At 38.0% G+C, this 22,998-nt stretch overlaps 1 protein-coding gene and 1 long non-coding RNA gene across 3 annotated transcripts in view; one reads left to right on the top strand and one right to left on the bottom strand.

The window, feature by feature from the left end:
* The window catches only part of WASF2 (WASP family member 2), a 77,165-nt gene that overhangs the window by 20,311 nt on the left and 33,856 nt on the right, over positions 1-22,998 (top strand). The gene's annotated exons all lie outside the window — the stretch shown is intronic.
* LOC118927112 (uncharacterized) overlaps positions 2,550-22,998 on the bottom strand; it is a 33,870-nt gene continuing 13,421 nt past the window's right edge. Inside the window, exons 2-3 of the long non-coding RNA XR_008996937.1 lie at positions 16,831-16,901; positions 2,550-7,331 (exon numbers count right to left, since the gene is read on the bottom strand). This is a non-coding gene — a long non-coding RNA (uncharacterized LOC118927112). The remainder of the gene's footprint in view (positions 7,332-16,830; positions 16,902-22,998) is intronic.

The raw sequence follows: 22,998 nt of genomic DNA, 5'->3' as shown, positions 1-22,998 counted from the left end.
GCATTGTCTAATAGAAATATTCAAGCCTTGAAAGAAATTTAAATTTTCAAGTAGGCACATTATAAATGTAAGATGAAACAGATGAAATTCATTTTAATAATTTTTTATCAACCCATAGTTGCAAGCTATTATTTCAACATTAAGATAAAAAATTATTAATGTAATATTTTAAAACATTCTTTAATACTAAGTTTTTGTGATTCAGTGTGTTTTACACTTACAGCACATATCAATGCACATGAGCCACGTTTCAAATGCTCAAAAGCTACATGTGTGTAATGGCTACCTGTTGGATAACACAGCTCTAGAGGCTTGACCTGAATCAGATACCAGCTTTGGCAGTAATGCTTCCATTAGGAAGCTTATAATATCCAGATGTCTTGATGAGGAAAGTACTCAACATGGCCAACAGGGCCCATTGGGGAATCTCTGCCCTTCCCCACCTTGGGACTCTTCCACGTTCTTCTTCCACCTTGCTTGCTGTGCGCACCAAAGTGCCACATATATGGAAGTAGAAAAGTATAAATTGCTCCCCTTGCCTGTGCTAGGGGCTCAGACCTTTGGAGATCAGTCTTCTCTGAGCCCGCCCCTGTGAAATAAACCTCCATCTTCCAAGACCTCCTAGTGCCATTTGGTTCTTCCGACTGGTGATCCAGTCCAGGTTCCGTAACGGTCTGTTTTGTGTTGTAAGTGGTAATGGATAATGATCACCTAGATTCTTTGTTAGATGTCTGTAAAATGGTGATATTCTAACTATATTATTCTTTCTTCATTTATTAGCTAGAGTACTTCAAAAAGAAAAACTGCCCCTTATCAACTCTAGTAATACTGAAGTTTGATTTGTACAGGAGAGGCAGGATGAATACTTGATTCTTTCACTTTATTTATTTACAAGTTTTCAAAAGTATGAGTTGATTACCTGCCATATTCCAAAGTGGGTTTATTTTTAAGTGTCATCATGAATTTATGGTTTTAACATATTTGATACGTTTATTCCATTCTTATTATCTTACTGATGTTCAGTTCCATCTTGGACCAGGAAGAGTCTCTTCAAGTTGACTGCTGATTCCTTTTGATGTAACTGCAGTAGTCTTTGATAGTGTTTGTTGCTTTCTAGTGTAAGTAAGATGTTCCAGACTCATCTTGTACATTTCCTGCCATTTAGCCAGAGCTCTGGATGCTTTTAGTGAGATACTGTATTTAGAGACCACACTGTTGGCCCTTTCATTTGGTAAATGAGGAAACTGAAGCCTAGAGAAGAAGATTGGTATAACCAAGGTCACACAGATTTAGCAGCATAATCCTGCCTAGAACCCGAGCCTTCTGGCTCTTAGCTCTGTGCCACTACCATTTTGTCTCATTTCCTCTACCTCATTTCTAGGACAGGTGGTTTAACTGCATTTGAGCTTCTACTGTAGGCTAGAGGGGAAGATAGGTTTTGTGGGTCATCATTGGAGGTACAATCAAACCTCATTAATTTGGACTAATTGGGATAATTCTAGTGAGAGTGTTGTATGTTGTTTTTCTTCAGGTGCTGCTGTTACTTTGAGTCATAGAGTAAAATGAAACTAGGCTAATAGTATTACCAGGTTATTTTGTTAGTAGAGGTCCTTGTATCTGGTTTAATGAATAGCTGAGAATGATGTGCAATTTAACTTTAATTGTATGTAAATTAGACTCCTGAAATGCTTAAAAAGCTCATTAAACATTTCTCCCTGAAATCTTATTTATACTGTTTTATTTGCCAGTTTTCTCTTTATTAGAGTGCAGAGGTAAACTTTAGCACAGCTCTGAATTTATCTCATTTCAAATGTGTGGAGCCTATATTAATGAAGTGTTGCTGTAAAGTTCAGAGAATTTTAGAAAGAATATTTGAGAAAGTGCAGAGGAAGAGCATCTGAAAGTCAGACATCTGGCAATGTCAGCTGACCAGAACACAACTACTTGCATTTAAAAGTAAGCTGGAAGTGCTTTTGAGTGGCAAAGAGCTTTCGGGAAGCTTGTTCACTTTACCTCAAAAGTAGATTACCCTGGGGCCTCCCTCAGAGATAATTGTATATATTGGGGAACAGAGGATCCAGGTGTGTGAGGGCTGACTGTGTTGCCTGTTGGCTCTGTGGCCCAAAGTCAGTCACTTGACCTCTCTGAGCCTTAATTTATTCACCTATAATGAGGTAATTTAAAATCGAGAGTAGTAATACATGTTCTTTTTACTTGACAGACTTGTGAGTTTCAAATCAGCTAATTAATCAAATAACATAGTAGATATTTATTGAATTAATGAGAGATAATATGAAAGTGCTTTTTTAACTAGAAGCTTTGTATGACCAAAAGCATTATTAGAATAATATAGATTAGATGCATTAATACATACTAATGATCAAAAGTATGACAGCAGCAGGAGGAGATTCAGATGTCTGTGCAGAATTGTATAGCATGTTACTACAGAGGCATGTAGCTCTCACACTCAGGAGCCTCTGACAGCATCTTGGTTTTTTTTTAAATTAAGGTATTATTGATAAACACTCTTATGAAGGTTTCCCATTGTAGTCACTGCCCATCAGTGTAGTAAGATGCCAGAATCACTCTTTGCCTTCTCTGTCCTACACTGTCTTCCCCATAGCAACTTGGTTTTATAGCATAGTACGGCTGGCTGATGTAAAGACTCTGAGTTACCAAAAAAAAAGCTTAAATTTTATTGGTTTATTTTGTTTAAGAAACAATGGATATACACAATGTATTCTACAATGATTTTCATTAAAATGGCTTCAAAATGTGTGGTGTCTAAAAAGTTATTTCCATTATCTGACAGTTCTACTTTATATGGAGTCTGTCATTCCCTAAAAGCAGCTAATACTGTAACTAAATGCAGCAAGTGTTATAAATTCTTTATTTCTCCTAGTAATCCCATGAGCTAGATACTATTATTAATCTTTATTTTACAGACAGGGAAACTGATAAACAGATTAAAAAGCCTGCCTGTGATTCTGGATTGGGATCCTGCACTGAGAGAAAAATTTACAATGAAGAGCACCGTTAGGACAACTAGTAGAATTTAGACATGGACTTTATTTAAATAATATTGTGTCATTGTTAAATTTCTGAATAAAGTAATTGCATTGTAGTTTGAGGAGGTGACTCCTTGAATTATTTAGAGATGGGGCAACCATGTATATACCTATTATCAAATGGTTAAAAAATTAGCAATTAAGTTGTGTGTGTGTGTGTGTGTGTGTGTGTGTGTGTGTGTGTGTGGAGAGAAGAAGGATACAGGGAAAAAAGTAAATATGGCAGAATATTAATGATTTGTAAACCTAGGTGAAGGGCATAGGGTAGCCCTCTGTATTATTTTTTCTTTTTTTTTTTTTTGAAGTGTAGTTGATATACAATCTTACATTGGTTTCAGGTATACAACACAGTCGTTCACCAGTTACACACATTATTAAATCCTCACCCTAACTAGTATAGTTACTATCTGTTAACACAGAAAGATGTTATAGAGTCATTGACAGTGTTCTCCATGCTGTACTACCATTACTGTGGCCAACTTATGATTGAGAATTTTTATGCCTTTTTATCCCCATCACCATCCCTACCAATGCACTCCAGCCCCTCTCCCATGGTAACTGCCAAAGTCACTTCTCATTGTCTGTGAGTCTCTGCTATTTTCTTTGTTTTGTTTTTAGAGCCCACAAATAAGTGAAGTCACATGGTATTTGTCTTTCTCAACCTGGCTTATTTCACTTAGTGTAATACCCTCTAGATCCATCCATGTTGTTGCAAATGGCAGGACTTCTTTCTTTTTTATGGCTGAATAATACCCCATTGTGTATATGTACCACCTCTTTATCCATTCATCTATTGATGGGCACTTTGATTGCTTCCATATCTTGGCTATTGCAAGTAGTGCAGCAATAAACATGGGGGTGCATGTCTTTTTGAATCAAGGATTTTGTTTCCTTTGCGTAAATTTCTAGGAGTGGAGTTACTGGGTCATATGGTATTTCTATTTTTAATTTTTTAAGGAACCTCCATACTGCTTTCTACAGTGTCTGCACCAATTTACATTCCCACCAACAGTGTAGGAGGGTTCTCTTTTCTCCACATCCTCGCCAACACTTGTTATTTCTTGTCTTTTGGATAGTGGCCATTCTAACTGGTGTGAGGTGATATATCTCATTGTGGTTTTGATTTGCATTTCTCTGATGATTAGTGATGTGGAGCATCTTTTCATTTGCCTGTTGGCCATCTGTATTTCTTCTTCGGAAAAATGTCTGTTCAGGTCCTCTGCCCATTTTTTAATCAGGTTATTTGTTTTTTTGATGTTGAGGAGGATGAGTTTTTTATGTATTTTGGATGTTAACTCCTTATCAGATAAATCATTTATGAATATATTCTCCCATACTGTAGGCTGCCTTTTTGTTTTGTTGATGGTGTCCTTTGCTGTATAGAAGTTTTTTAGTTTGATGTAGTACCACTTGTTCATTTTTTATTTTGTTTCCCTTGCCCAAGGAGATATGTCCAGGAAAAAAATTGCTCATGCTAATGTTCAAAAGATTTTTGCCTCTTCTAAGAGTTTTATGGTTTCATGTCTTACATTCAGGTGTTTGATCCATTTATTGAAGAGACTGTCTTTTCCTCAGTGTATATTCATGGCTCCTTTATCATATATTAATTGACCATATATGTATGGATTTATATCTGGGCTGTTTATTCTGTTCCATTGGTCTATGGGTCTGTTCTTGTGTTAGTACCATAGTGTTTTGATTACTGTAGCTTTGTAATATAGCTTGAAGTCAGGGAGTATAATACCTCCAGCTTTGTTCTTCCTTCTTAGGATTGCTTTGGCTGTTTTGAGTCTTTTGTGATTCTGTGTGAATTTTAGGATTATTTGCTCTAATTCACTGAAAAATGCCATTGTTATTTTGATAGGGATTGCATTGAATTTGTAAATGGCTTTGGGCAGGATGACCATTTTGACAATTATTCTTATCCATGAGCATGGGATAGATTTCCATTTATTGGTGTTCTCATGGGTATCTTGTAGTTTTCAGAGTTCAAGTCTTTTGCCTCCTTAGTTAGGTTTACTCCTAGGTATTTTATTCTTTTTGATGCAATTATAAATGGAGTTGTTTTCCTCATTTCTCTTTCTGCTAGTTTATTGTCAGCATATAAGAATGCAACAGATTTCAGTGTATTAATATTGTATCCTGCAACTTTACCAAATCCAGTTATTAGTTCTAATAGTTTTCTGGTGAAGTCTTAAGAGTTTTCTATATATAGAATTATGTCATCTGCAAATAGTGACAGTTTTACTTCTTCATTACCAATTTGGATGCCCTTTATCCCTTTATCTTGTCTGATTGCCATGGCTAGGACTTCCAGTACTATGTTGAATAAAAGTGGTAAAAGTGGACATCCTTGTCTTGTTCCTGATCTTAGAGGAAAAGCTTTCAGCTATTTGCCATTGAGTGTGCCTTTGTACTATTTTTGCAACTTTTCTCCAAGTTTGAAATTATTTCAAAATTAAAAAATAAAAAAATTTCCCTAAGGTCACACAGCTAAAGAATTTATATGGCAGGGCTGAAATTTGAACTCAGGCCACTTGGTTCCAGAATCCATGTTCTTAAAACAGTGCTATTCTGTTCTTACATGGTGCTAGAAAAATAAGGTAAATCTGTACTGAATTTTAAATAATTGGGACTGTGATTGGATTCTTCAAGGGTAGAGTGATCATATAATTCATAATGTAAACTAATTCACTTTTCTTTTTCTACCCTGCCCACAGACTGGGCCACCAATTCACTTCTAAGAGTAAGAGGGAATACTGTTATTAATTACTCTGGGACAATTGATGCAAACCAATATGTATGGACACCCTAAAAGGGATACCACTTGGCAGAGTACAGTTTTAACAAATGTGACATGATAATTGCTTCATTATAATTGAATTTTGTTTACCATGGATTCTTGATATACAACGCATACACTTTTTTCTCCTGCCAACAAACCTCAGGCCTTCACCTGATACATTTTCATATTTTCTCCTCAGTTTTGCTAATTCTTTTGCCTCCTTCTAGACCACTTGGGAAATACTCTGTCAAATTTCATTTCCTCCAAGTCTGAAAAATACCAACAGGAATTTCTATAACAGTGGTCCAGTTTTTAAAAATATTGGCATTTAAAACCATAAATTCCCAAACTTCTTTATTAACGTGGTTTCTACAAGGAGAGGAGCTTGTAAAATGCATCTCTATTACTGAATTGGCAGAGAAATACTACTGTTGTCAGTTTCCCATAGATATTTGGAAAAAGCTTATTATTTGGTACCAGAGGGTGTGTTAATATCTGTTAAAAAGGATTATACCAGTTTAGAGTAAAAAATGTGTGTGCTGTCTCATTGATCTGTTGCCCAGGTAGTGTCCATTGCCATTTCTCTAATGGTACTTACTTGCAATAACACTCTCCTGGAGCTATGTCCAGTTAAAGACATTGAGCTTCACCAGTAGAGGACAAGTATTCTTGGTCAGTCTCTAAACAAGCTTTCAAAATTCACAATTTGCTCTGGATTTTTAAACATCAGCTACTTTTTTGCTGTTTCCTCATACAAAATGTTTTTAACCAAGTACACATACATTCACAAGGGCAGGAGAGGGTGGGGCAGGGCAAGGGTGCTGAAATTTAAATCAGATAGTTTTCCTTACAGTTAGCTACAGTAGTATAAGGTTTGGAGAAGGAATGGGTAAAACAAATGACTAGCATAAGTTTTTTAGATTGTAAACCACTAAAATGTTTTTTTTCTTAAATTATGAGATGTGCTTTTATAGTGACATATTAATAATTACATTTTTATTTTTTTAATATGTATTTTATAGTTCAAAGCTGTTAAATTTCTTATTCTTGCTGGTTTTTTAAATTCAGTGAATTGCTATACTTAAATGGATATATTTTTTTCACATCTAATTTAATGATGAGCATGGCCTCTGAAACTACAATTTTTACCTAATTAAAAAAAACCTTTATTTTAAAGACAACTGCAAATGTCAGCCATGTCAACCATGCATTACTCAAAGTCAACTATTAAAATAACTATCTATTGACTTGAATTTTAAACTTTGTATTGCATTGTTTATTTGATATAGGAAATCAACAAATACTTAAATAGAGCACATTATATACAAAGGACTATGATAGATATGATCGCTTGTCCATAAAAAGCCTGTATTCTAGGAACACAGAGATATACATGAAAATGTCACAAAATTGTAGAATCTCAAATCTTTATTTGTGGATCTTTATCTCTGCCATTCCTTTCTTCTGGCCATGTTGGCCTAATAACAGAAGTTTTTGCTAATTAATTTAAGGAATACTATGAATGCTATGTAATTTACTTATTAATTTAGATAAAATGAACAAACTCTGAGCAAAAGATAACGGACCAAAATGACTCAAGAAAAAGTTTGAAACTTTTAACTACTAAATTGAAGTTGTAGTTAAACAACTTCTCCCATAGAAAACATCATGCCCAAATAATTTCCAGATGAGTTCCAAGATGATAGCCTAAAGTTTAAGAATCAGTTATAAATTACTTTTCTATGCTATTGTCTTCCATTAAGAACCCATGACTGTCCTGACATGGGTTTCTATTAAGGGTATGAATTGTCACCATTCATCATTAGCACCCACTCCTTTTCTCCTTCCTTGCATTTTGTTCTTTTCTTTATAGTCAGCAAGAATTGTAAAGGACTTTTCCATGGTTTAGAGTTTTTTTTTTCTCACCAGATTCTGCTCATCTCTCTGTCCACTTACACAGTATTTTGTGAAGAATCTATGGGTGACAGAATGCTGCTCAGCACCTCAGAATTAAAAAGATAGTACCTTCCCTCAAAGAGCTCACAGTCTAACCTTGTTGCTGCTGTAATATGGGATGGATGTGATAATAGAGTGCTATTGAAGCAAAGAGGGCTTGATTATTTCTTTCTGGGGAGCTGGGTTGGGATGGAAGCAATTAACATTGAACTGAACAGAGAAGGATTAATCAAATTTCGAGAAGCAGGGAAAGAAAAAAAAAAAGAAAAAGCTGGGTATTTCAGGAAGCAGGAAATGTCTTGAGGAAATCACAGAGGAATGAGTGTGCGGGAGGGCCTCTATGATGAACAGTGGCTGAAGTGTAGAGCACTGGAAAAGTGTGGCCAGAAAGGAGGCTTAAAGAAGTATGTTGATATCAGATAGTGAAAGGTCTTAAAATACCACATATTTGTTGAGATCATTCCCTTTCTGATTTTTCTCAGTTTGAGTTTCAGTCTGTCTAAAATTCTTAGCTCACCTTCAATTCTCAGATGAAAAATTTCAGGTTTGCCTCTGTTAGATTTGGTCATATAGTTCTTCTTAGTGCTGAAAGAGACCGGCCTTCATCTGGTTAATTATTAAGAAGCAGCATTCTGAATGACCTCCAGCTGTTCTAGGCTTTTAGAGAAGGGACTTGATCTCAGTGTTTTAGAAAAAAAGTAGTTCCTTCCTATATAAAGTGTTGGGGATGCTCAGCCTCATTAGCAATCAGGGAAATGCAAATTAAAACTACAGTGATAGACTGTTTTAATGTCCATCAGATTGGCAAAAATTACAGTCTGACAGAAAGTTTTGGCAAGGATAGGAAGCAGCCAGAACCGGCAGGCAGGAACGTAAATGGGTACAGCCATGTTGCAAAACAATTTGGCATTATCTCATAATTGAAGATGTTCATACCCTGTGATCATCAGTTCCACTCCTAGGTGTCTATCCTAAAGATCTCTGGCACATGTGCACCAAGAGACATGTGCAAAAAATATCCATAGCAGCACTGTTGGTGATAGCAAAAAACAAACAAAAAATTCAAACTGGGAAAAACCCCAATATCCATCAACTTTGTAAGTATATCATGGTATGGCCATAAAATAGAATGTTATGTAACAATGGAAATTATTATATTGAAGCTATAGCAATGAATCTCAACAAATTATAGGTGGAAACTTGCAGAAGAATATACTTTACAAGATTTATATAAAGTTTAGAAATGTGAAATTGAATTTAATGTTTAGAGATACAAAGGCGATTAAAAATAAAGAAAAACAAGGGAATGGTAAACACATTGCAGCATAGTGTTATCTTAGGGTGAAAAGGGAAGGAGATGGGGAGAGATATGCAGGGGACTTTAAAGCTAGTAGTAATATTCTTAGGTGGTAGGTACTCTGATACTTCCTATATCACAATTTTTTATTTTTTTTATGTCTATTTTAAAGCATTAAAAAAGGTTGGTGATACTTGATCTAGTCTAGTGTTCTCATTCTGCTTTCACACATAAACACATTTTTCAGAATGTAAAAACTGAGGTCCAGAGAGACTAAGCAATTTAATTGTTCAGTAGAGAATGCTCATCAGTGACAGCCTGGTCTCAGACTCAGCATAGAGCACTTTCTGTCATCTTATGTTGCAACTCTCCCATTATGTAGATTCTGTCAATCAATTATAAGTGCTGCTGTTTGGATTCCTGCCTCAATCTTTTTCACCCCTTCTTGTAATGTACTATGCTCTCCACAGTCCTGCCAGAGAGAGCTTTCTAAATGCAAATCTGATCATGTCACTCTCTGGTCTCAATCTTAAATAGCTCCCAGTAGTCTTCAGCACACTCCAGATACTATAGTGCGGCATAGAGTTCTCTGTGACTTGGATTCTGTCTGCCTTCTGAGCCTCATCACTCATAACTTCCTGCATTTCAGCCGCACCGAGGTATTTGCTGTTCCTGGAACACCACCTCTAACATACTGCTCCCTCCACCTGAAACTTCTCTTAACTCACCTTTTTGTCCTTTAAGATACCCCTTCTTTTTTTTTTATTTTTAATTTTTTATTAAGGTATGATTGATATACACTCTTATGAAGGTTTCACATGAAAAACCAATGTGGTTACTACATTTACCCATATTATCAAGTCCCCACCCATACACCAATGCAGTCACTGTCCATTAGTGTAGCAAGTTGCCAGAGATCCACTATGTCCCTTCTCTGTGCTACACTGTTCTCCCCGTGATCCCCCACACCATGTGTACCAAACATAATACCCCTCAATCCCCTTCTTCCTCCCTCCCTCCCCACCCACCCTCCCACACCCCTCCCCTTTGGTAACCAGTAGTTCATTCTTGGAGTCTCTGAGTCTGCTGTAAGACACCCTTTCTTAACTGGCCCCCTACCCCTAGTCTGAGCTGAATGCCTCCATAACACCTGGAGCTTAGATTTGTAGTTACACTTATCACAGTGCTATTGTCCCTTTTATTTGTCTTCAATAGCTTTTGAGCTTTATGAGGGCAGGGCCAGTGTTGGATTATATCCCCAGTGTGTGGCACAGTGCCCACTACATAGGGTTCGTTGAATGAATGAATGAATGAATGAACAATTGGATATCACTTTACACAAATCCCAGACACAGTTTGAAGTTGTCACTGGTTTGCTAGGTTCTCATCAGCTCTATCCCTATTTATAAAAACAGGAAGGGAGAAAAAGAAGGGTAAGAAAGGCAGGCAGGTTGAGGGGTGGAGGAAAAGTATTGAGGGGAAGGAAGCAAAAAGGTTTGGAAGGGAAAGGAAAGGTTCAGAGGCTTATTAAGATTTTAAGTTGAGTGCCTGGAGATTTTAATGACAGCCTGGATTTCTTTCAGGCTTGTGCTGATGTTCATGAGTTAACTATCCTGACCTTTCTTTTTTTTATTGTTGTAAATTATTTATTTATTTATTTATTTAATTGATTTTGGTATCATTAATATACAGTTACATGAGCAACATTGTGGTTACTAGATTCCCCCCATTATCAAGTCCCCACCACATACCCCATTTCTGACCTTTCTTAACCTTTTTGGGAATTTGTCTTCTTTGGCTGATAATTCTATCATTTTTCTCTCTTTACATTAGGAGGCAAGAGCTTTCAGGTAAAAGGGAAATGGTGGATAGCTCATGTTGCTCAGGGCGGCCTTGGTTTTTAATTTTTACATCTCACTCTGCTTTGTACCGGATTACAACTCTCTTGATTGTTTCCTATGGCTTAGAGAGTATATGTAGATCCTGTCTTCATCTGGTGAGCTACCAGGAATCTTAATTCTAAAACAGGCAGAATTTGGGCTGTTCAGGTTGAGTTCTCTTTCAGGAAGAATTCCTATAAACTGCAGGTCTAGACACCTTTCCCATCCTCACCTTTGTGAGGGCCAGAGCACAAGAGTCACTAACTGTGGCTTCATTCATTTGATAAATATGTATTGAGCATTCTTTCTGTGCCTAGCATGGTGGTCACTGTGAGACTGATGACTAGCCTCAAATAATTCACAGTATAGTGGGAGAGCAAGTAAGAAAGTCAGTCATCATTTTACTGAGATGAGATAGGCATGTGTAGGGTGTTATGGAAGTTCAAAGAGTGTGTAGGGAAGGCGGCACCAAGCTCTTTAGGACAAGGCATGTCAAGAGATGTTTCACTTGAGCTCAGTCTTGGAAGACTTTAGAAGTTTGGGGGTTGTGGTAGGTGGTCAGACTTGAGCAAAAAGTATGGAGGCAAGAGAGAACATTGTGCAATGGGGAGCCATGGGAAGGCCTATAGGACTTCAGGGAAGTGTATGTATATATGAAGATGTAACAGGAGACAAGACTGGAGCCATATAAAGGGACCATATTATGAATGACGTTTTCAGTATTAGTAAATAAAAGGGATTATCAGTAGAAGTGTTTTCATTCATCCAGTGTTAGATGTTTAGTTTTTCTCTTACTATTGTCTCTTGAGCAATCTGAGTTTCTGTCATGTTTTATTATTTCTTTTTATTTGTTCTTTTTATGATACCTGAATTTGGAGCCCTCTTTGTTTTTATGCTTTAGGTGACTCCACTTTGAGTAGCATCTAGTCAAACCCTACACCCAAGCATTGTGGAATGGATGATGCATTGCTTTTAAGGCAGCTTGGAAGGAGGAGGATTTAAATGACCTTCAAAGACTAATGTCAGGTCCCCATGTCAATGCCACTGCAATTCATGCATGCATGGAGAGTGGGAAAGGGAACTTAATTATGGAGGAGGGGAATTGTAACCCTGCTTGAATGGATATTGAAAGTCCTGGGCCCGCCTCTTAGTCTCAAAAAAGGACTTTCTTATATTGGCTGCCAAAGAGGTCAGAGGGAAAGCCCAGATAAATACCATCCTCCCTCTGGGGTGTATGAGCCTGTCTTATTCTTTTGCTTCCACAGGTGCAAAGTAGGTTCACCAAGTAGTATTCTGATCTCCACTGAACAGAATTTGGCATGTTATTGTCCTTTTCCAGAAAATCAATTCCTTTAGAGCACAGAACATGGCAATTTTAGGTCAGCAGGCATTTAAGGCATTTAAAGACACCTTTTTAACTTTCAAGGGCTGGTCTAATAAGATACATTTTGTATGAAAATACCAGTGTTACCAAGATGAGACTTGAATCATTTAAATCTTGAAAGGGGTTTAGTTTTAGTTGCTGATGCCCCTTTTACCTGTGGAATTGCTTCTTGTCTTTTTTTTTTTTGAGGGCATCTCTCATATTTATTGATCAAATGGTTGTTAATGACAATAAAATTCTGTATAGGGGAGTCAGTGCTCAATGCACAATCATTAATCCACCCCAAGCCTAATTTTCGTCAGTCTCCAATCTTCTGAGGCATAACAAACAAGTTCTTACATGTAGAACAAATTCTTACATAATGAATAAGTTACATAGTGAACAGTACAAGGGCAGTCATCACAGAAACTTTCGGTTTTGCTCATGCATTATGAACTCTAAACAGTCAGTTCAAATATGAATACTCATTTGGTTTTTATACTTGATTTATATGTGGATACCACATTTCTCTCTTTATTATTATTATTTTTAATAAAATGCTGAAGTGGTAGGTAGATGCAAGATAAAGGTAGAAAACATAGTTTAGTGTTGTAAGAGAGCAAATATAGATGATCAGGTGTGTGCCTGTAGACTATGTGTTAATCCAAGCTAGACCAGGGCAATAAAACATCCACGTATGCAGAAGATTTCTCTCAGAACAGGGGGGGTGAGGTTCTAAGCCTCACCTCTGTTGATCCCCAATTTCTCACCTGATGGCCCCCCTGCGACTGTGCCTGTCTTAGGTTGTTCCTCCCTTGAGGAATCTTACCCGTCTCTGGCTAACCAGTCATCTTCCGGGGCCATACAGGGAAATGTGAAGTTGGTAAGTGAGAGGGAAGCCTTATTGTTTGAAAAGGTTAGCTTTTTACTTCTTTGCATATTTATGCCCTGTGGCTTCTATGCCCAGCATTTGTCTTGAGGTATCTTTACCACTTGGAGGAGTTATGATACTCGGTAAATTTGATATGAGGCACGAATTCTATTTAAGGGTTGTAATTAGGAAGGAAGAAGAAAAGCTATAGAAGTAGCAGGCAGAAGAAAACATGGGAAGATTGATTATTTCTTTGACAAATCTTCTTGTAGAGTAACTTCAGCATATATAGGTTTTAAGCTACTACTTAAATTGCGCACACACATTAACATAATAGGAGTATAGTTACATAACCAAAGCATATCTGTAATTACCAGCCATCTCCAGTGAAACCAAGAAAACCATTAAGGCACCTTAGGCATTTGTGAAAACTTATCTATGATATGGTGGATATTGTCCAACTGAACTTGAACAGTCTGAGAGAAATCAGACAAATTAAAACAACCCATTCCTGGGGACTGTTCACATGCCATATGTTCTTTTAACAGTAAATAGTCTGTAGTTGTAAGAGTTTGGAGCGCTACAATTTGCACTTCTCCAAATTCTTGGTTGAGTTCCAACAGTATAGATCCAGTCAAATTTGTTGTTTTACTGTATGCACCGGCCAGCTTAGATATCTCCTTCCTCATTCCCATGGCAAGTCCAGGAACTGGTGGGATGAGTGCATCTACAGCTGTAGCAGTGCGTGGATCTTTGTTGGGGTTTTTTGATGATCATCTTCTGGCATGAGTCTTCCAGAGAGTGCAGATGTTGGAAGTTCTTTTTCATATCGTATCTTAGTTCATTTTCAGGGTAGCCCAATTAGGCTTTGATCCTCTGTATAAACACAAACAGACCCTTTGCCTACACTTTTTTTTTTTTTTTTTAATTATTTTTTATTGAAGGGTAGTTGATGCACAGTATTACATTACATTAGTTTCAAGTGTACAACACAGTGGTAGAACATTTATATACATAATTCTAGGTTCCAGCTATCACCCTACCAAGCTGTTACAATATCTTGACTATATTCCTTATGCTATACATTACATCCCGGTTACTTATTTATTTTACCATTGGAAGTCTGTCCTTTTTTTTTTTTTTTTTTTTTTTTTTGTGAGGGCATCTCTCATATTTATTGATCAAATGGTTGTTAACGACAATAAAATTCTGTATAGGGGAGTCAATGCTCAATGTACAATCATTAATCCACCCCAAGCCTAATTTTCGTCAGTCTCCAATCTTCTGAGGCATAACAAACAAGTTCTTACATGTAGAACAAATTCTTACATAATGAATAAGTTACATGGTGAACAGTACAAGGGCAGTCATCACAGAAACTTTCAGTTTTGCTCATGCATTATGAACTCTAAACAGTCAGTTCAAATATGAATACTCATTTGGTTTTTATACTTGATTTATATGTGGATACCACATTTCTCTCTTTATTATTATTATTTTTAATAAAATGCTGAAGTGGTAGGTAGATACAAGATAAAGGTAGAAAACATAGTTTAGTGTTATAAGGGAGCAAATGTAGATGATCAGGTGTGTGCCTGTAGACTATGTGTTAATCCAAGCTAGACCAGGGCAATAAAACATCCACGTATGCAGAAGATTTCTCTCAGAACAGGGGGGGTGAGGTTCTAAGCCTCACCTCTGTTGATCCCCAATTTCTCACCTGATGGCCCCCCTGCGACTGTGCCTGTCTTAGGTTGTTCCTCCCTTGAGGAATCTTACCCGTCTCTGGCTAACCAGTCATCTTCCGGGGCCATACAGGGAAATGTAGAGTTGGTAAGTGAGAGAGAAGCCTTATTGTTTGAAAAGGTTAGCTTTTTACTTCTTTGCATATTTATGCCCTGTGGCTTCTATGCCCAGCATTTGTCTTGAGGTATCTTTACCACTTGGAGGAGTTATGATACTCGGTAAATTTGATATGAGGCACGAATTCTATTTAAGGGTTGTAATTAGGAAGGAAGAAGAAAAGCTATAGAAGTAGCAGGCAGAAGAAAACATGGGAAGATTGATTATTTCTTTGACAAATCTTCTTGTAGAGTAACTTCAGCATATATAGGTTTTAAGCTACTACTTAAATTGTGCACACACATTAACATAATAGGAGTATAGTTATGCTTCTTGTCTTTTAACGGGGGCTGTCCTTGAGGATTGTGATCATCATCAGATAAAAGGCTCCATCCATTTTTTTTGCTAACTTTTGGTAACTGTTCAGAATCCATTATAGTGTTTGGGATGAGGGAACCCACAGTGACCTATGTCATTTCCTTTCAGACCATAAAACAGCTTTCCATAGTTAGCCTGATGGCAGTAGAAGCCAGCCTTACGTAGTCAGGAACTTCTCCAACGTGGCTACAGTCCAGATGACCAAAGAAGTTAGTAATAATTACCCTCCTCCGTTTCATTAATTTGTTTTGGGAATTCATTCAGTGAGGCAGAGCTGCACCTTTGGCTCATTGATAAAGGCTCTGAACAGGAAAATCTATCTATTTCAGTGAAATTCAGAGTTGCTGAAAACACATGATGCCCTTCAGTACTCTAAATAGAACTTTTCTACTTTGAAGGGAAAGTGTTGCACAAACATGGCCCCAGTTGTTACCTGTACAACATATATATTCATACAGGTCTTGCTATTTCTAAAGTCTGGAAAAAGTTCTGTTATCTAAATAAAATTTTAATTTTTCTAAATATATTTTCATATCTTAAATCAGTACTCATTGGTAGATTTTTGGTAGAAGGTAGAAAAACAGTCTTAATTCTTCATCTGTGTAAGCCTTTCCCTTTCATTTTAATACAAGTTCTGCATTTCACAGACCATGGCAGAGCCCATTTTCAAAGCAGTTCATAGAGATTTATTCCCTTGGTCACCAAGAAAGAGTAAGAACCAAAGAACCAGATGGCTGCTAAGGGAAAATGTTGTAACAGTAAACTTGAGAGGCTTAGGGCCAGAGAGTAAGGAGAGTGAATGCTTGGGGGTGGTCTCAGGGAGCTGTAATTGGTAGTAACAGAATGGAAATTAGGTAATGAAAGTTTTAGACTACCATAGCAAAAATACTCATCTAACATATTTTGGCTTAGAATTGTCTTTCTAAATAAAGCTTTTGTGATTATTGGAATGCCACAGAATTCATCTCTTGGCTTTTGTTCCATGAAGGCATTAGAATTTAAAACAGACCCTTTAACATGATTTATTGCAGACAAGAAATACCAGTTCTGTCAGGGCAGGTGGTATTTAATTACCCCTCTCTGTGGGAGTGGGGATTATCCCACTAAAACTGTTTGTGGGTGCAATCACAGCAAAGATCCATAAAGTACAGCCAACCCTATATATAAATATAAACATGTATTGTTTTTGTTTTCAAAGAGTCATGAGTTTCTTGCATCTTTCCAGTATCAAAGGTTAATTTAAAATATTAGTGCTGAAAATATTAATTTCAGATATTAAATCTACCAGACAAGAATACATGTACATATTATAATTACTTCCTTTTCACAGTTAAAACAATTAGATTATTTTTAATGAACTATTTACATTTAATAATTTTAAAAGACTTACCTTGTCAGTATCCTGCATATGCAGAAAGAAAAGAGGAAAACTCACTTCTGTTATAATTATCTTTACTTGGACTAAAAAGGAAAAACAATTTTAGAAAAAGGGTCAGAAGAATATTATTTAAAAAATATATATATACACATGCCATTTGACCCAGGAATTCCACTCCTAGGAATTTACGCTAAGAATGCAGGAGCCCAGTTTGAAAGAGACATATTCACCCTTATGGTTATCGCAGCACTATTTACAGTAGCCAAGAAATGGAAACAACGTAAGTCTCCATCAGTAGATGAATGGATAAAGAAGATGAGGTACATATACACAATGGAATATTATTCAGCCATAAGAAGAAAACAAATCCTACCATTTGCAACAACATGATTGGAGCTAGAAGGTATTATGCTGAGTGAAATAAGCCAGGCGGAGGAAGGCAAGTATCAAATGATGTCACTCATCTGTGGAGTATAAGAACAAAGAAAAAACTGAAGGAACAAAACAGCAGACTCACAGAACCCAAGAATGGACTAACAGTTACCAAATGGAAAGGGATTAGGGAAGATGGGTGGGAAGGGAGGGATAAGGGGGAAAAAGGATCATTACAATTAGCACGTATAATGTAGTGGGGGGGATACTCGAGGATTTGGTAGCTGTGTAAGGTATACTGAGTTTTACACAGAGAAGACAAGTAGTGATTCTATAGCATCTTACTAACGCTGATGGACAGTGACTGTAATGGGATATGTGGTGGGGACTTGATAATAGGGGGAGTCTAGTAACCATAATGTTCATGTAATTGTACATTAATGATAGCAAAATGGAAAAAAAATATATATGTACACACACAGTTTAAGAATTAGCTATAGGAATGTGTTTTGGTTCATTGTAAAAGAAGATGAAAGATTAGGAGCTTTTAAGAAAAAAAAAAGTCCCCAATGACGAGGTTTGATGAGCTGAACGGTGCATAGAGAATGAAACTTAAAGTGATTTTCAGGGACCCTATAGATAAAAGTAAACCATCAGAAGTGACAGAACCCCAAATGCCTAGCTGTTTGAAAACAGGAGTTTGTTTGAGAAGCAATAGCATCTGAACATGTTATCTGAGGCTGGCACTTTAAATGAGCCAGTGTTTATGTTGTTTAAAGTGAAAGATGTGAAGTCCTTGAGCAGCTGGCTAAAATTGGGTGTAGAGAGGGAGAAAGCAGTGTGTTATCCTCATTAACACCATTTCAGTTCTAGGGTAAATATGCCAGGAAGGCTTTCTTGTGTTAGCATGCAGTCTTTTTTCAAGGGGGAAGAAACTAGTCTGCGGTTTGGGTGGCACTTGTGTATTAAAATGAGAAATATGGCATATTTGTCTAATGTCTTGGTTTGGATGTTTTGTGAAGAGTCATTGTGATGTCATGGAAAGTACAGGAACTTTGGGTACAAAAGGACCTGGGTATGAAAGCTGACTGTGTGGCTTTGGTAAAGTCACAGAACTCTTAGTTTTAGTTCTCTCATCTGTAAACTCAAAATGCTAACTATTTACCTCACAGAAGTGTTTCAAGGATTAGAGATAGATGGGAAAATGTGGGTAAAATATCTGACACATTTAGGAATTCAACAAATAATTTACTAAGCAGACACTACTAGATACTTTTTTTTTTACCTTTTTATTATTATTATTTTTAATTTTGGTATCATTAATGTACAATCACATGAGCAACATTGTGGTTACTAGATTCCCCCCATTATAAACTCCCCACCACATACCCCATTACAGTCACAGTCCATCAGCATACTACTAGATATGTTTTAAGAATCCCACCCTTTGCTCCATATAGCTGCTGTTACTACTACTTCTGTAAAGTATAAAGATATTTTGTTTTTCAGTTCCTGTACTCAACCAGTTGTGCATTCCAGAAATCTGTGATACAAAACAATGTACTGACTTCCATAAAAGAGGTCCCACAGGCCCCATGCTGCAGGTGTTGGTGAGGCCGCTGGGGATGGAGGCTCTGACTGTGGTTGTAGAAATAATTACAGTGGTTGTGCTGCGTAAGCTGCAGCAGGCCGGCTTCTCCACTGAAGGCAGCTGGGACTCCCAGGCTGCAGCTTTGGCTACTGCAGCATCAGGATCGCTAGACTACTTATTAGAGCAGCTTTAGGTTCAAATTGAGCAGAAATAGAGTTCTCAAAAACCCCTGCCCCGAGGTGGGGCGGAAGATGGCGGCGTGAGTAGAGCAGCGGAAATCTCCTCCCAAAACAACATATATCTATGAAAATATAACAAAGACAACCCTTCCTAGAATAAAGACCAGAGGACACAGGACAATATCCAGACCACATCCACACCTGAGAGAACCCAGCGCCTCGCGAAGGGGGTAAGATACAAGCCCCGGCCCCGCGGGAGCCGAGCGCCCCTCCCCCCAGCTCCCGGCGGGAGAAGAGCAGGCAGAGCGGGAGGGAGACGGAGCCCAGGACTGCCGAACACCCAGCCCCAGCCATCCGGGCCAGAGTGTAGGGCCCTCGATACTGGGAAAACAGGGCAGCAAGAACAGTGAGCAGGCACTGGAGGCTGGGCGACAGAGGACATAAGAAAAGCGCGCGACCATTTTTTTTTTTTTGCTTTTTTGCTGCTTTGTTTTGGCGAGCGCTGTTTGGAAGTCTTAAAGGGACAGGGACCCCAATATTAGGGAAACAGGGCAGAAAGACCGGTGAGCAGAGGCCTGAGGCTGGCACCGGAGAATAAAGAAAAACGAACGACCACCTTTTTTTTTTTTTTTTTTTAAATAAAAATTTTTTTTTTTTTTTAATTAAAAAAATTTTTTTTCTTGTTTTTTTTTGTGGTCGTTGTTTTGTTTTGGCGGGTGCTTTTTGGAAGTCTTAAAGGGGCAGGGCGGGCCACTTAATTCAGAGGTAGGGAATCCGGGACCTCTGGGCACCCTAACCCCTGGGCTGCAGGGAGCAGGGAGGCCCCTTACGGAGATAAATAGCCTCCCAGCAGCTCCTGCTCCAACGCGACTCCACCATTTTGGAGTAGCTGCCCGAGCCAGGCCACGCCCACAGCAACAGCGGAGATTAACTCCATAGCAGCCGGGCAGGAAGCAGAAACCCTGTCTGCGCGCAGCTGCGCAGCACAAGCCACTAGAGGCCGCTGTTCTCCCAGGAGAGGAGGGCCACAAACCAACAAGAAAGGAAGTCCTTCCAGCCGTCACTCGTCCCAGTTCTGCAGACTATTCCTATCACCATGAAAAGGCAAAGCTACAGGCAGACAAAGATCACAGAGACAACACCAGAGAAGGAGACAGACCTAACCAGTCTTCCTGACAAAGAATTCAAAATAAGAATCATAAACATGCTGACAGAGATGCAGAGAAATACGCAAGAAAAATGGGATGAAGTCCGGAAAGAGATCACAGATGCCAGAAAGGAGATCGCAGAAATGAAACAAACTCTGGAAGGGTTTATAAGCAGAATGGATAGAATGCAAGAGGCCATTGATGGAATTGAAATCAGAGAACAGGAACGCATGGAAGCTGACATAGAGAGAGACAAAAGGATCTCCAGGAATGAAACAATATTAAGAGAACTGTGTGACCAATCTAAAAGGAGCAATATCCGTATTATAGGGGTCCCAGAAGAAGAAGAGAGAGGCAAAGAGATGGAAAGTATCTTAGAAGAAATAATTGCTGAAAACTTCCCCACACTGGGGGAGGAAGTAATCAAACAGACCACGGAAATACACAGAACCCCCAACAGAAAGGATCCAAGAAGGGCAACACCAAGACACATAATAATTAAAATGGCAAAGATCAAGGACAAGGAAAGAGTGTTAAAGGCAGCTAGAGAGAAAAAGGTCACCTATAAAGGAAAACCCATCAGGCTAACGTCAGATTTCTCAACAGAAACCCTACAGGCCAGAAGAGAATGGCATGATATATTTAATACAATGAAACAGAAGGGCCTTGAACCAAGGATACTGTATCCAGCACGACTATCATTCAAATATGACGGTGGGATTAAACAATTCCCAGACAAACAAAAGCTGAGGGAATTTGCTTTCCACAAACCACCTCTACAGAACATCTTACAGGGACTGCTCTAGATGGGAGCACTCCTAGAAGGAGCACAGCACAAAACACCCAACATATGAAGAATCGAGGAGGAGGAACAAGAAGGGAGAGAAGAAAAGAATCTCCAGACAGTGTATATAACAGCTCAATAAGCGAGCTAAGTTAGGCAGTAAGATACTAAAGAGGCTAACCTTGAACCTTTGGTAACCACGAATTTAAAGCCTGCAATGGCAATAAGTACATATCTTTCAATAGTCACCCTAAATGTTAATGGGTTGAATGCACCAATCAAAAGACACAGAGTAACAGAATGGATAAAAAAGCAAGACCCATCTATATGCTGCTTACAAGAAACTCACCTCAAACCCAAAGACATGTACAGACTAAAAGTCAAGGGATGGAAAAACATATTTCAAGCAAACAACAGTGAGAAGAAAGCAGGGGTTGCAGTACTAATATCAGACAAAATAGACTTCAAAACAAAGAAAGTAACAAGAGATAAAGAAGGACACTACATAATGATAAAGGGCTCAGTCAAACAAGAGGATATAACCATTCTAAATATATATGCACCCAACACAGGAGCACCAGCATATGTGAAACAAATACTAACAGAACTAAAGGGGGATATAGACTGCAATGCATTCATTCTAGGAGACTTCAACACACCACTCACCCCAAAGGATAGATCCACTGGGCAGAAAATAAGTAAGGACACGGAAGCACTGAACAACACAGTAGAGCAGATGGACCTAATAGACATCTATAGAACTCTACATCCAAAAGCAGCGGGATATACATTCTTCTCAAGTGCACATGGAACATTCTCCAGAATAGACCACATACTAGGCCACAAAAAGAGCCTCAGAAAATTCCAAAAGATTGAAATCCTACCAACCAACTTTTCAGACCACAAAGGCATAAAACTAGAAATAAACTGTACAAAGAAAGCAAAGAGGCTCACGAACACATGGAGGCTTAACAACATGCTCCTAAATAATCAATGGATCAATGACCAAATCAAAATGGAGATCCAGCAATATATGGAAACAAATGACAACAACAACACTAAGCCCCAACTTCTGTGGGACACAGCAAAAGCAGTCTTAAGAGGAAAGTATATAGCAATCCAAGCATATTTAAAAAAGGAAGAGCAATCCCAAATGAATGGTCTAATGTCACAATTATCGAAATTGGAAAAAGAAGAACAGATGAGGCCTAAGGTCAGCAGAAGGAGGGACATAATAAAGATCAGAGAAGAAATAAATAAAATTGAGAAGAATAAAACAATAGCAAAAATCAATGAAACCAAGAGCTGGTTCTTCGAGAAAATAAACAAAATAGATAAGCCTCTAGCCAGACTTATTAAGAAGAAAAGAGAGTCAACACAAATCAACAGTATCAGAAACGAGAAAGGAAAAATCACGACGGACCCCACGGAAATGCAAAGAATTATTGGAGAATACTATGAAAACCTATATGCTAACAAGCTGGGAAACCTAGGAGAAATGGACAACTTCCTAGAAAAATATAACCTTCCAAGATTGACCCAGGAAGAAACAGAAAATCTAAACAGACCAATTACCAGCAATGAAATTGAAGAGGTAATCAAAAAACTACCAAAGAACAAAACCCCCGGGCCAGATGGATTTACCTCGGAATTTTATCAGACATACAGGGAAGACATAATACCCATTCTCCTTAAAGTTTTCCAAGAAATAGAAGAGGAGGGGATACTCCCAAACTCATTCTATGAAGCTAACATCACCCTAATACCAAAACCAGGCAAAGACCCCACCAAAAAAGAAAACTACAGACCAATATCCCTGATGAACGTAGATGCAAAAATACTCAACAAAATATTAGCAAACCGAATTCAAAAATACATCAAAAGGATCATACACCATGACCAAGTGGGATTCATTCCAGGGATGCAAGGATGGTACAACATTCGAAAGTCCATCAACATCATCCACCACATCAACAAAAAGAAAGACAAAAACCACATGATCATCTCCATAGATGCTGAAAAAGCATTTGACAAAGTTCAACATCCATTCATGTTAAAAACTCTCAGCAAAATGGGAATAGAGGGCAAGTACCTCAACATAATAAA

This window comes from Manis pentadactyla, chromosome 4 (genome assembly GCF_030020395.1).
Source record: "Manis pentadactyla isolate mManPen7 chromosome 4, mManPen7.hap1, whole genome shotgun sequence".
NCBI classification, from domain to species: Eukaryota; Metazoa; Chordata; class Mammalia; order Pholidota; family Manidae; genus Manis; species Manis pentadactyla.
The sequence above is the reverse complement of the archived record's forward strand: the minus strand, read 5'-3'. Positions and strand labels throughout refer to the sequence as shown.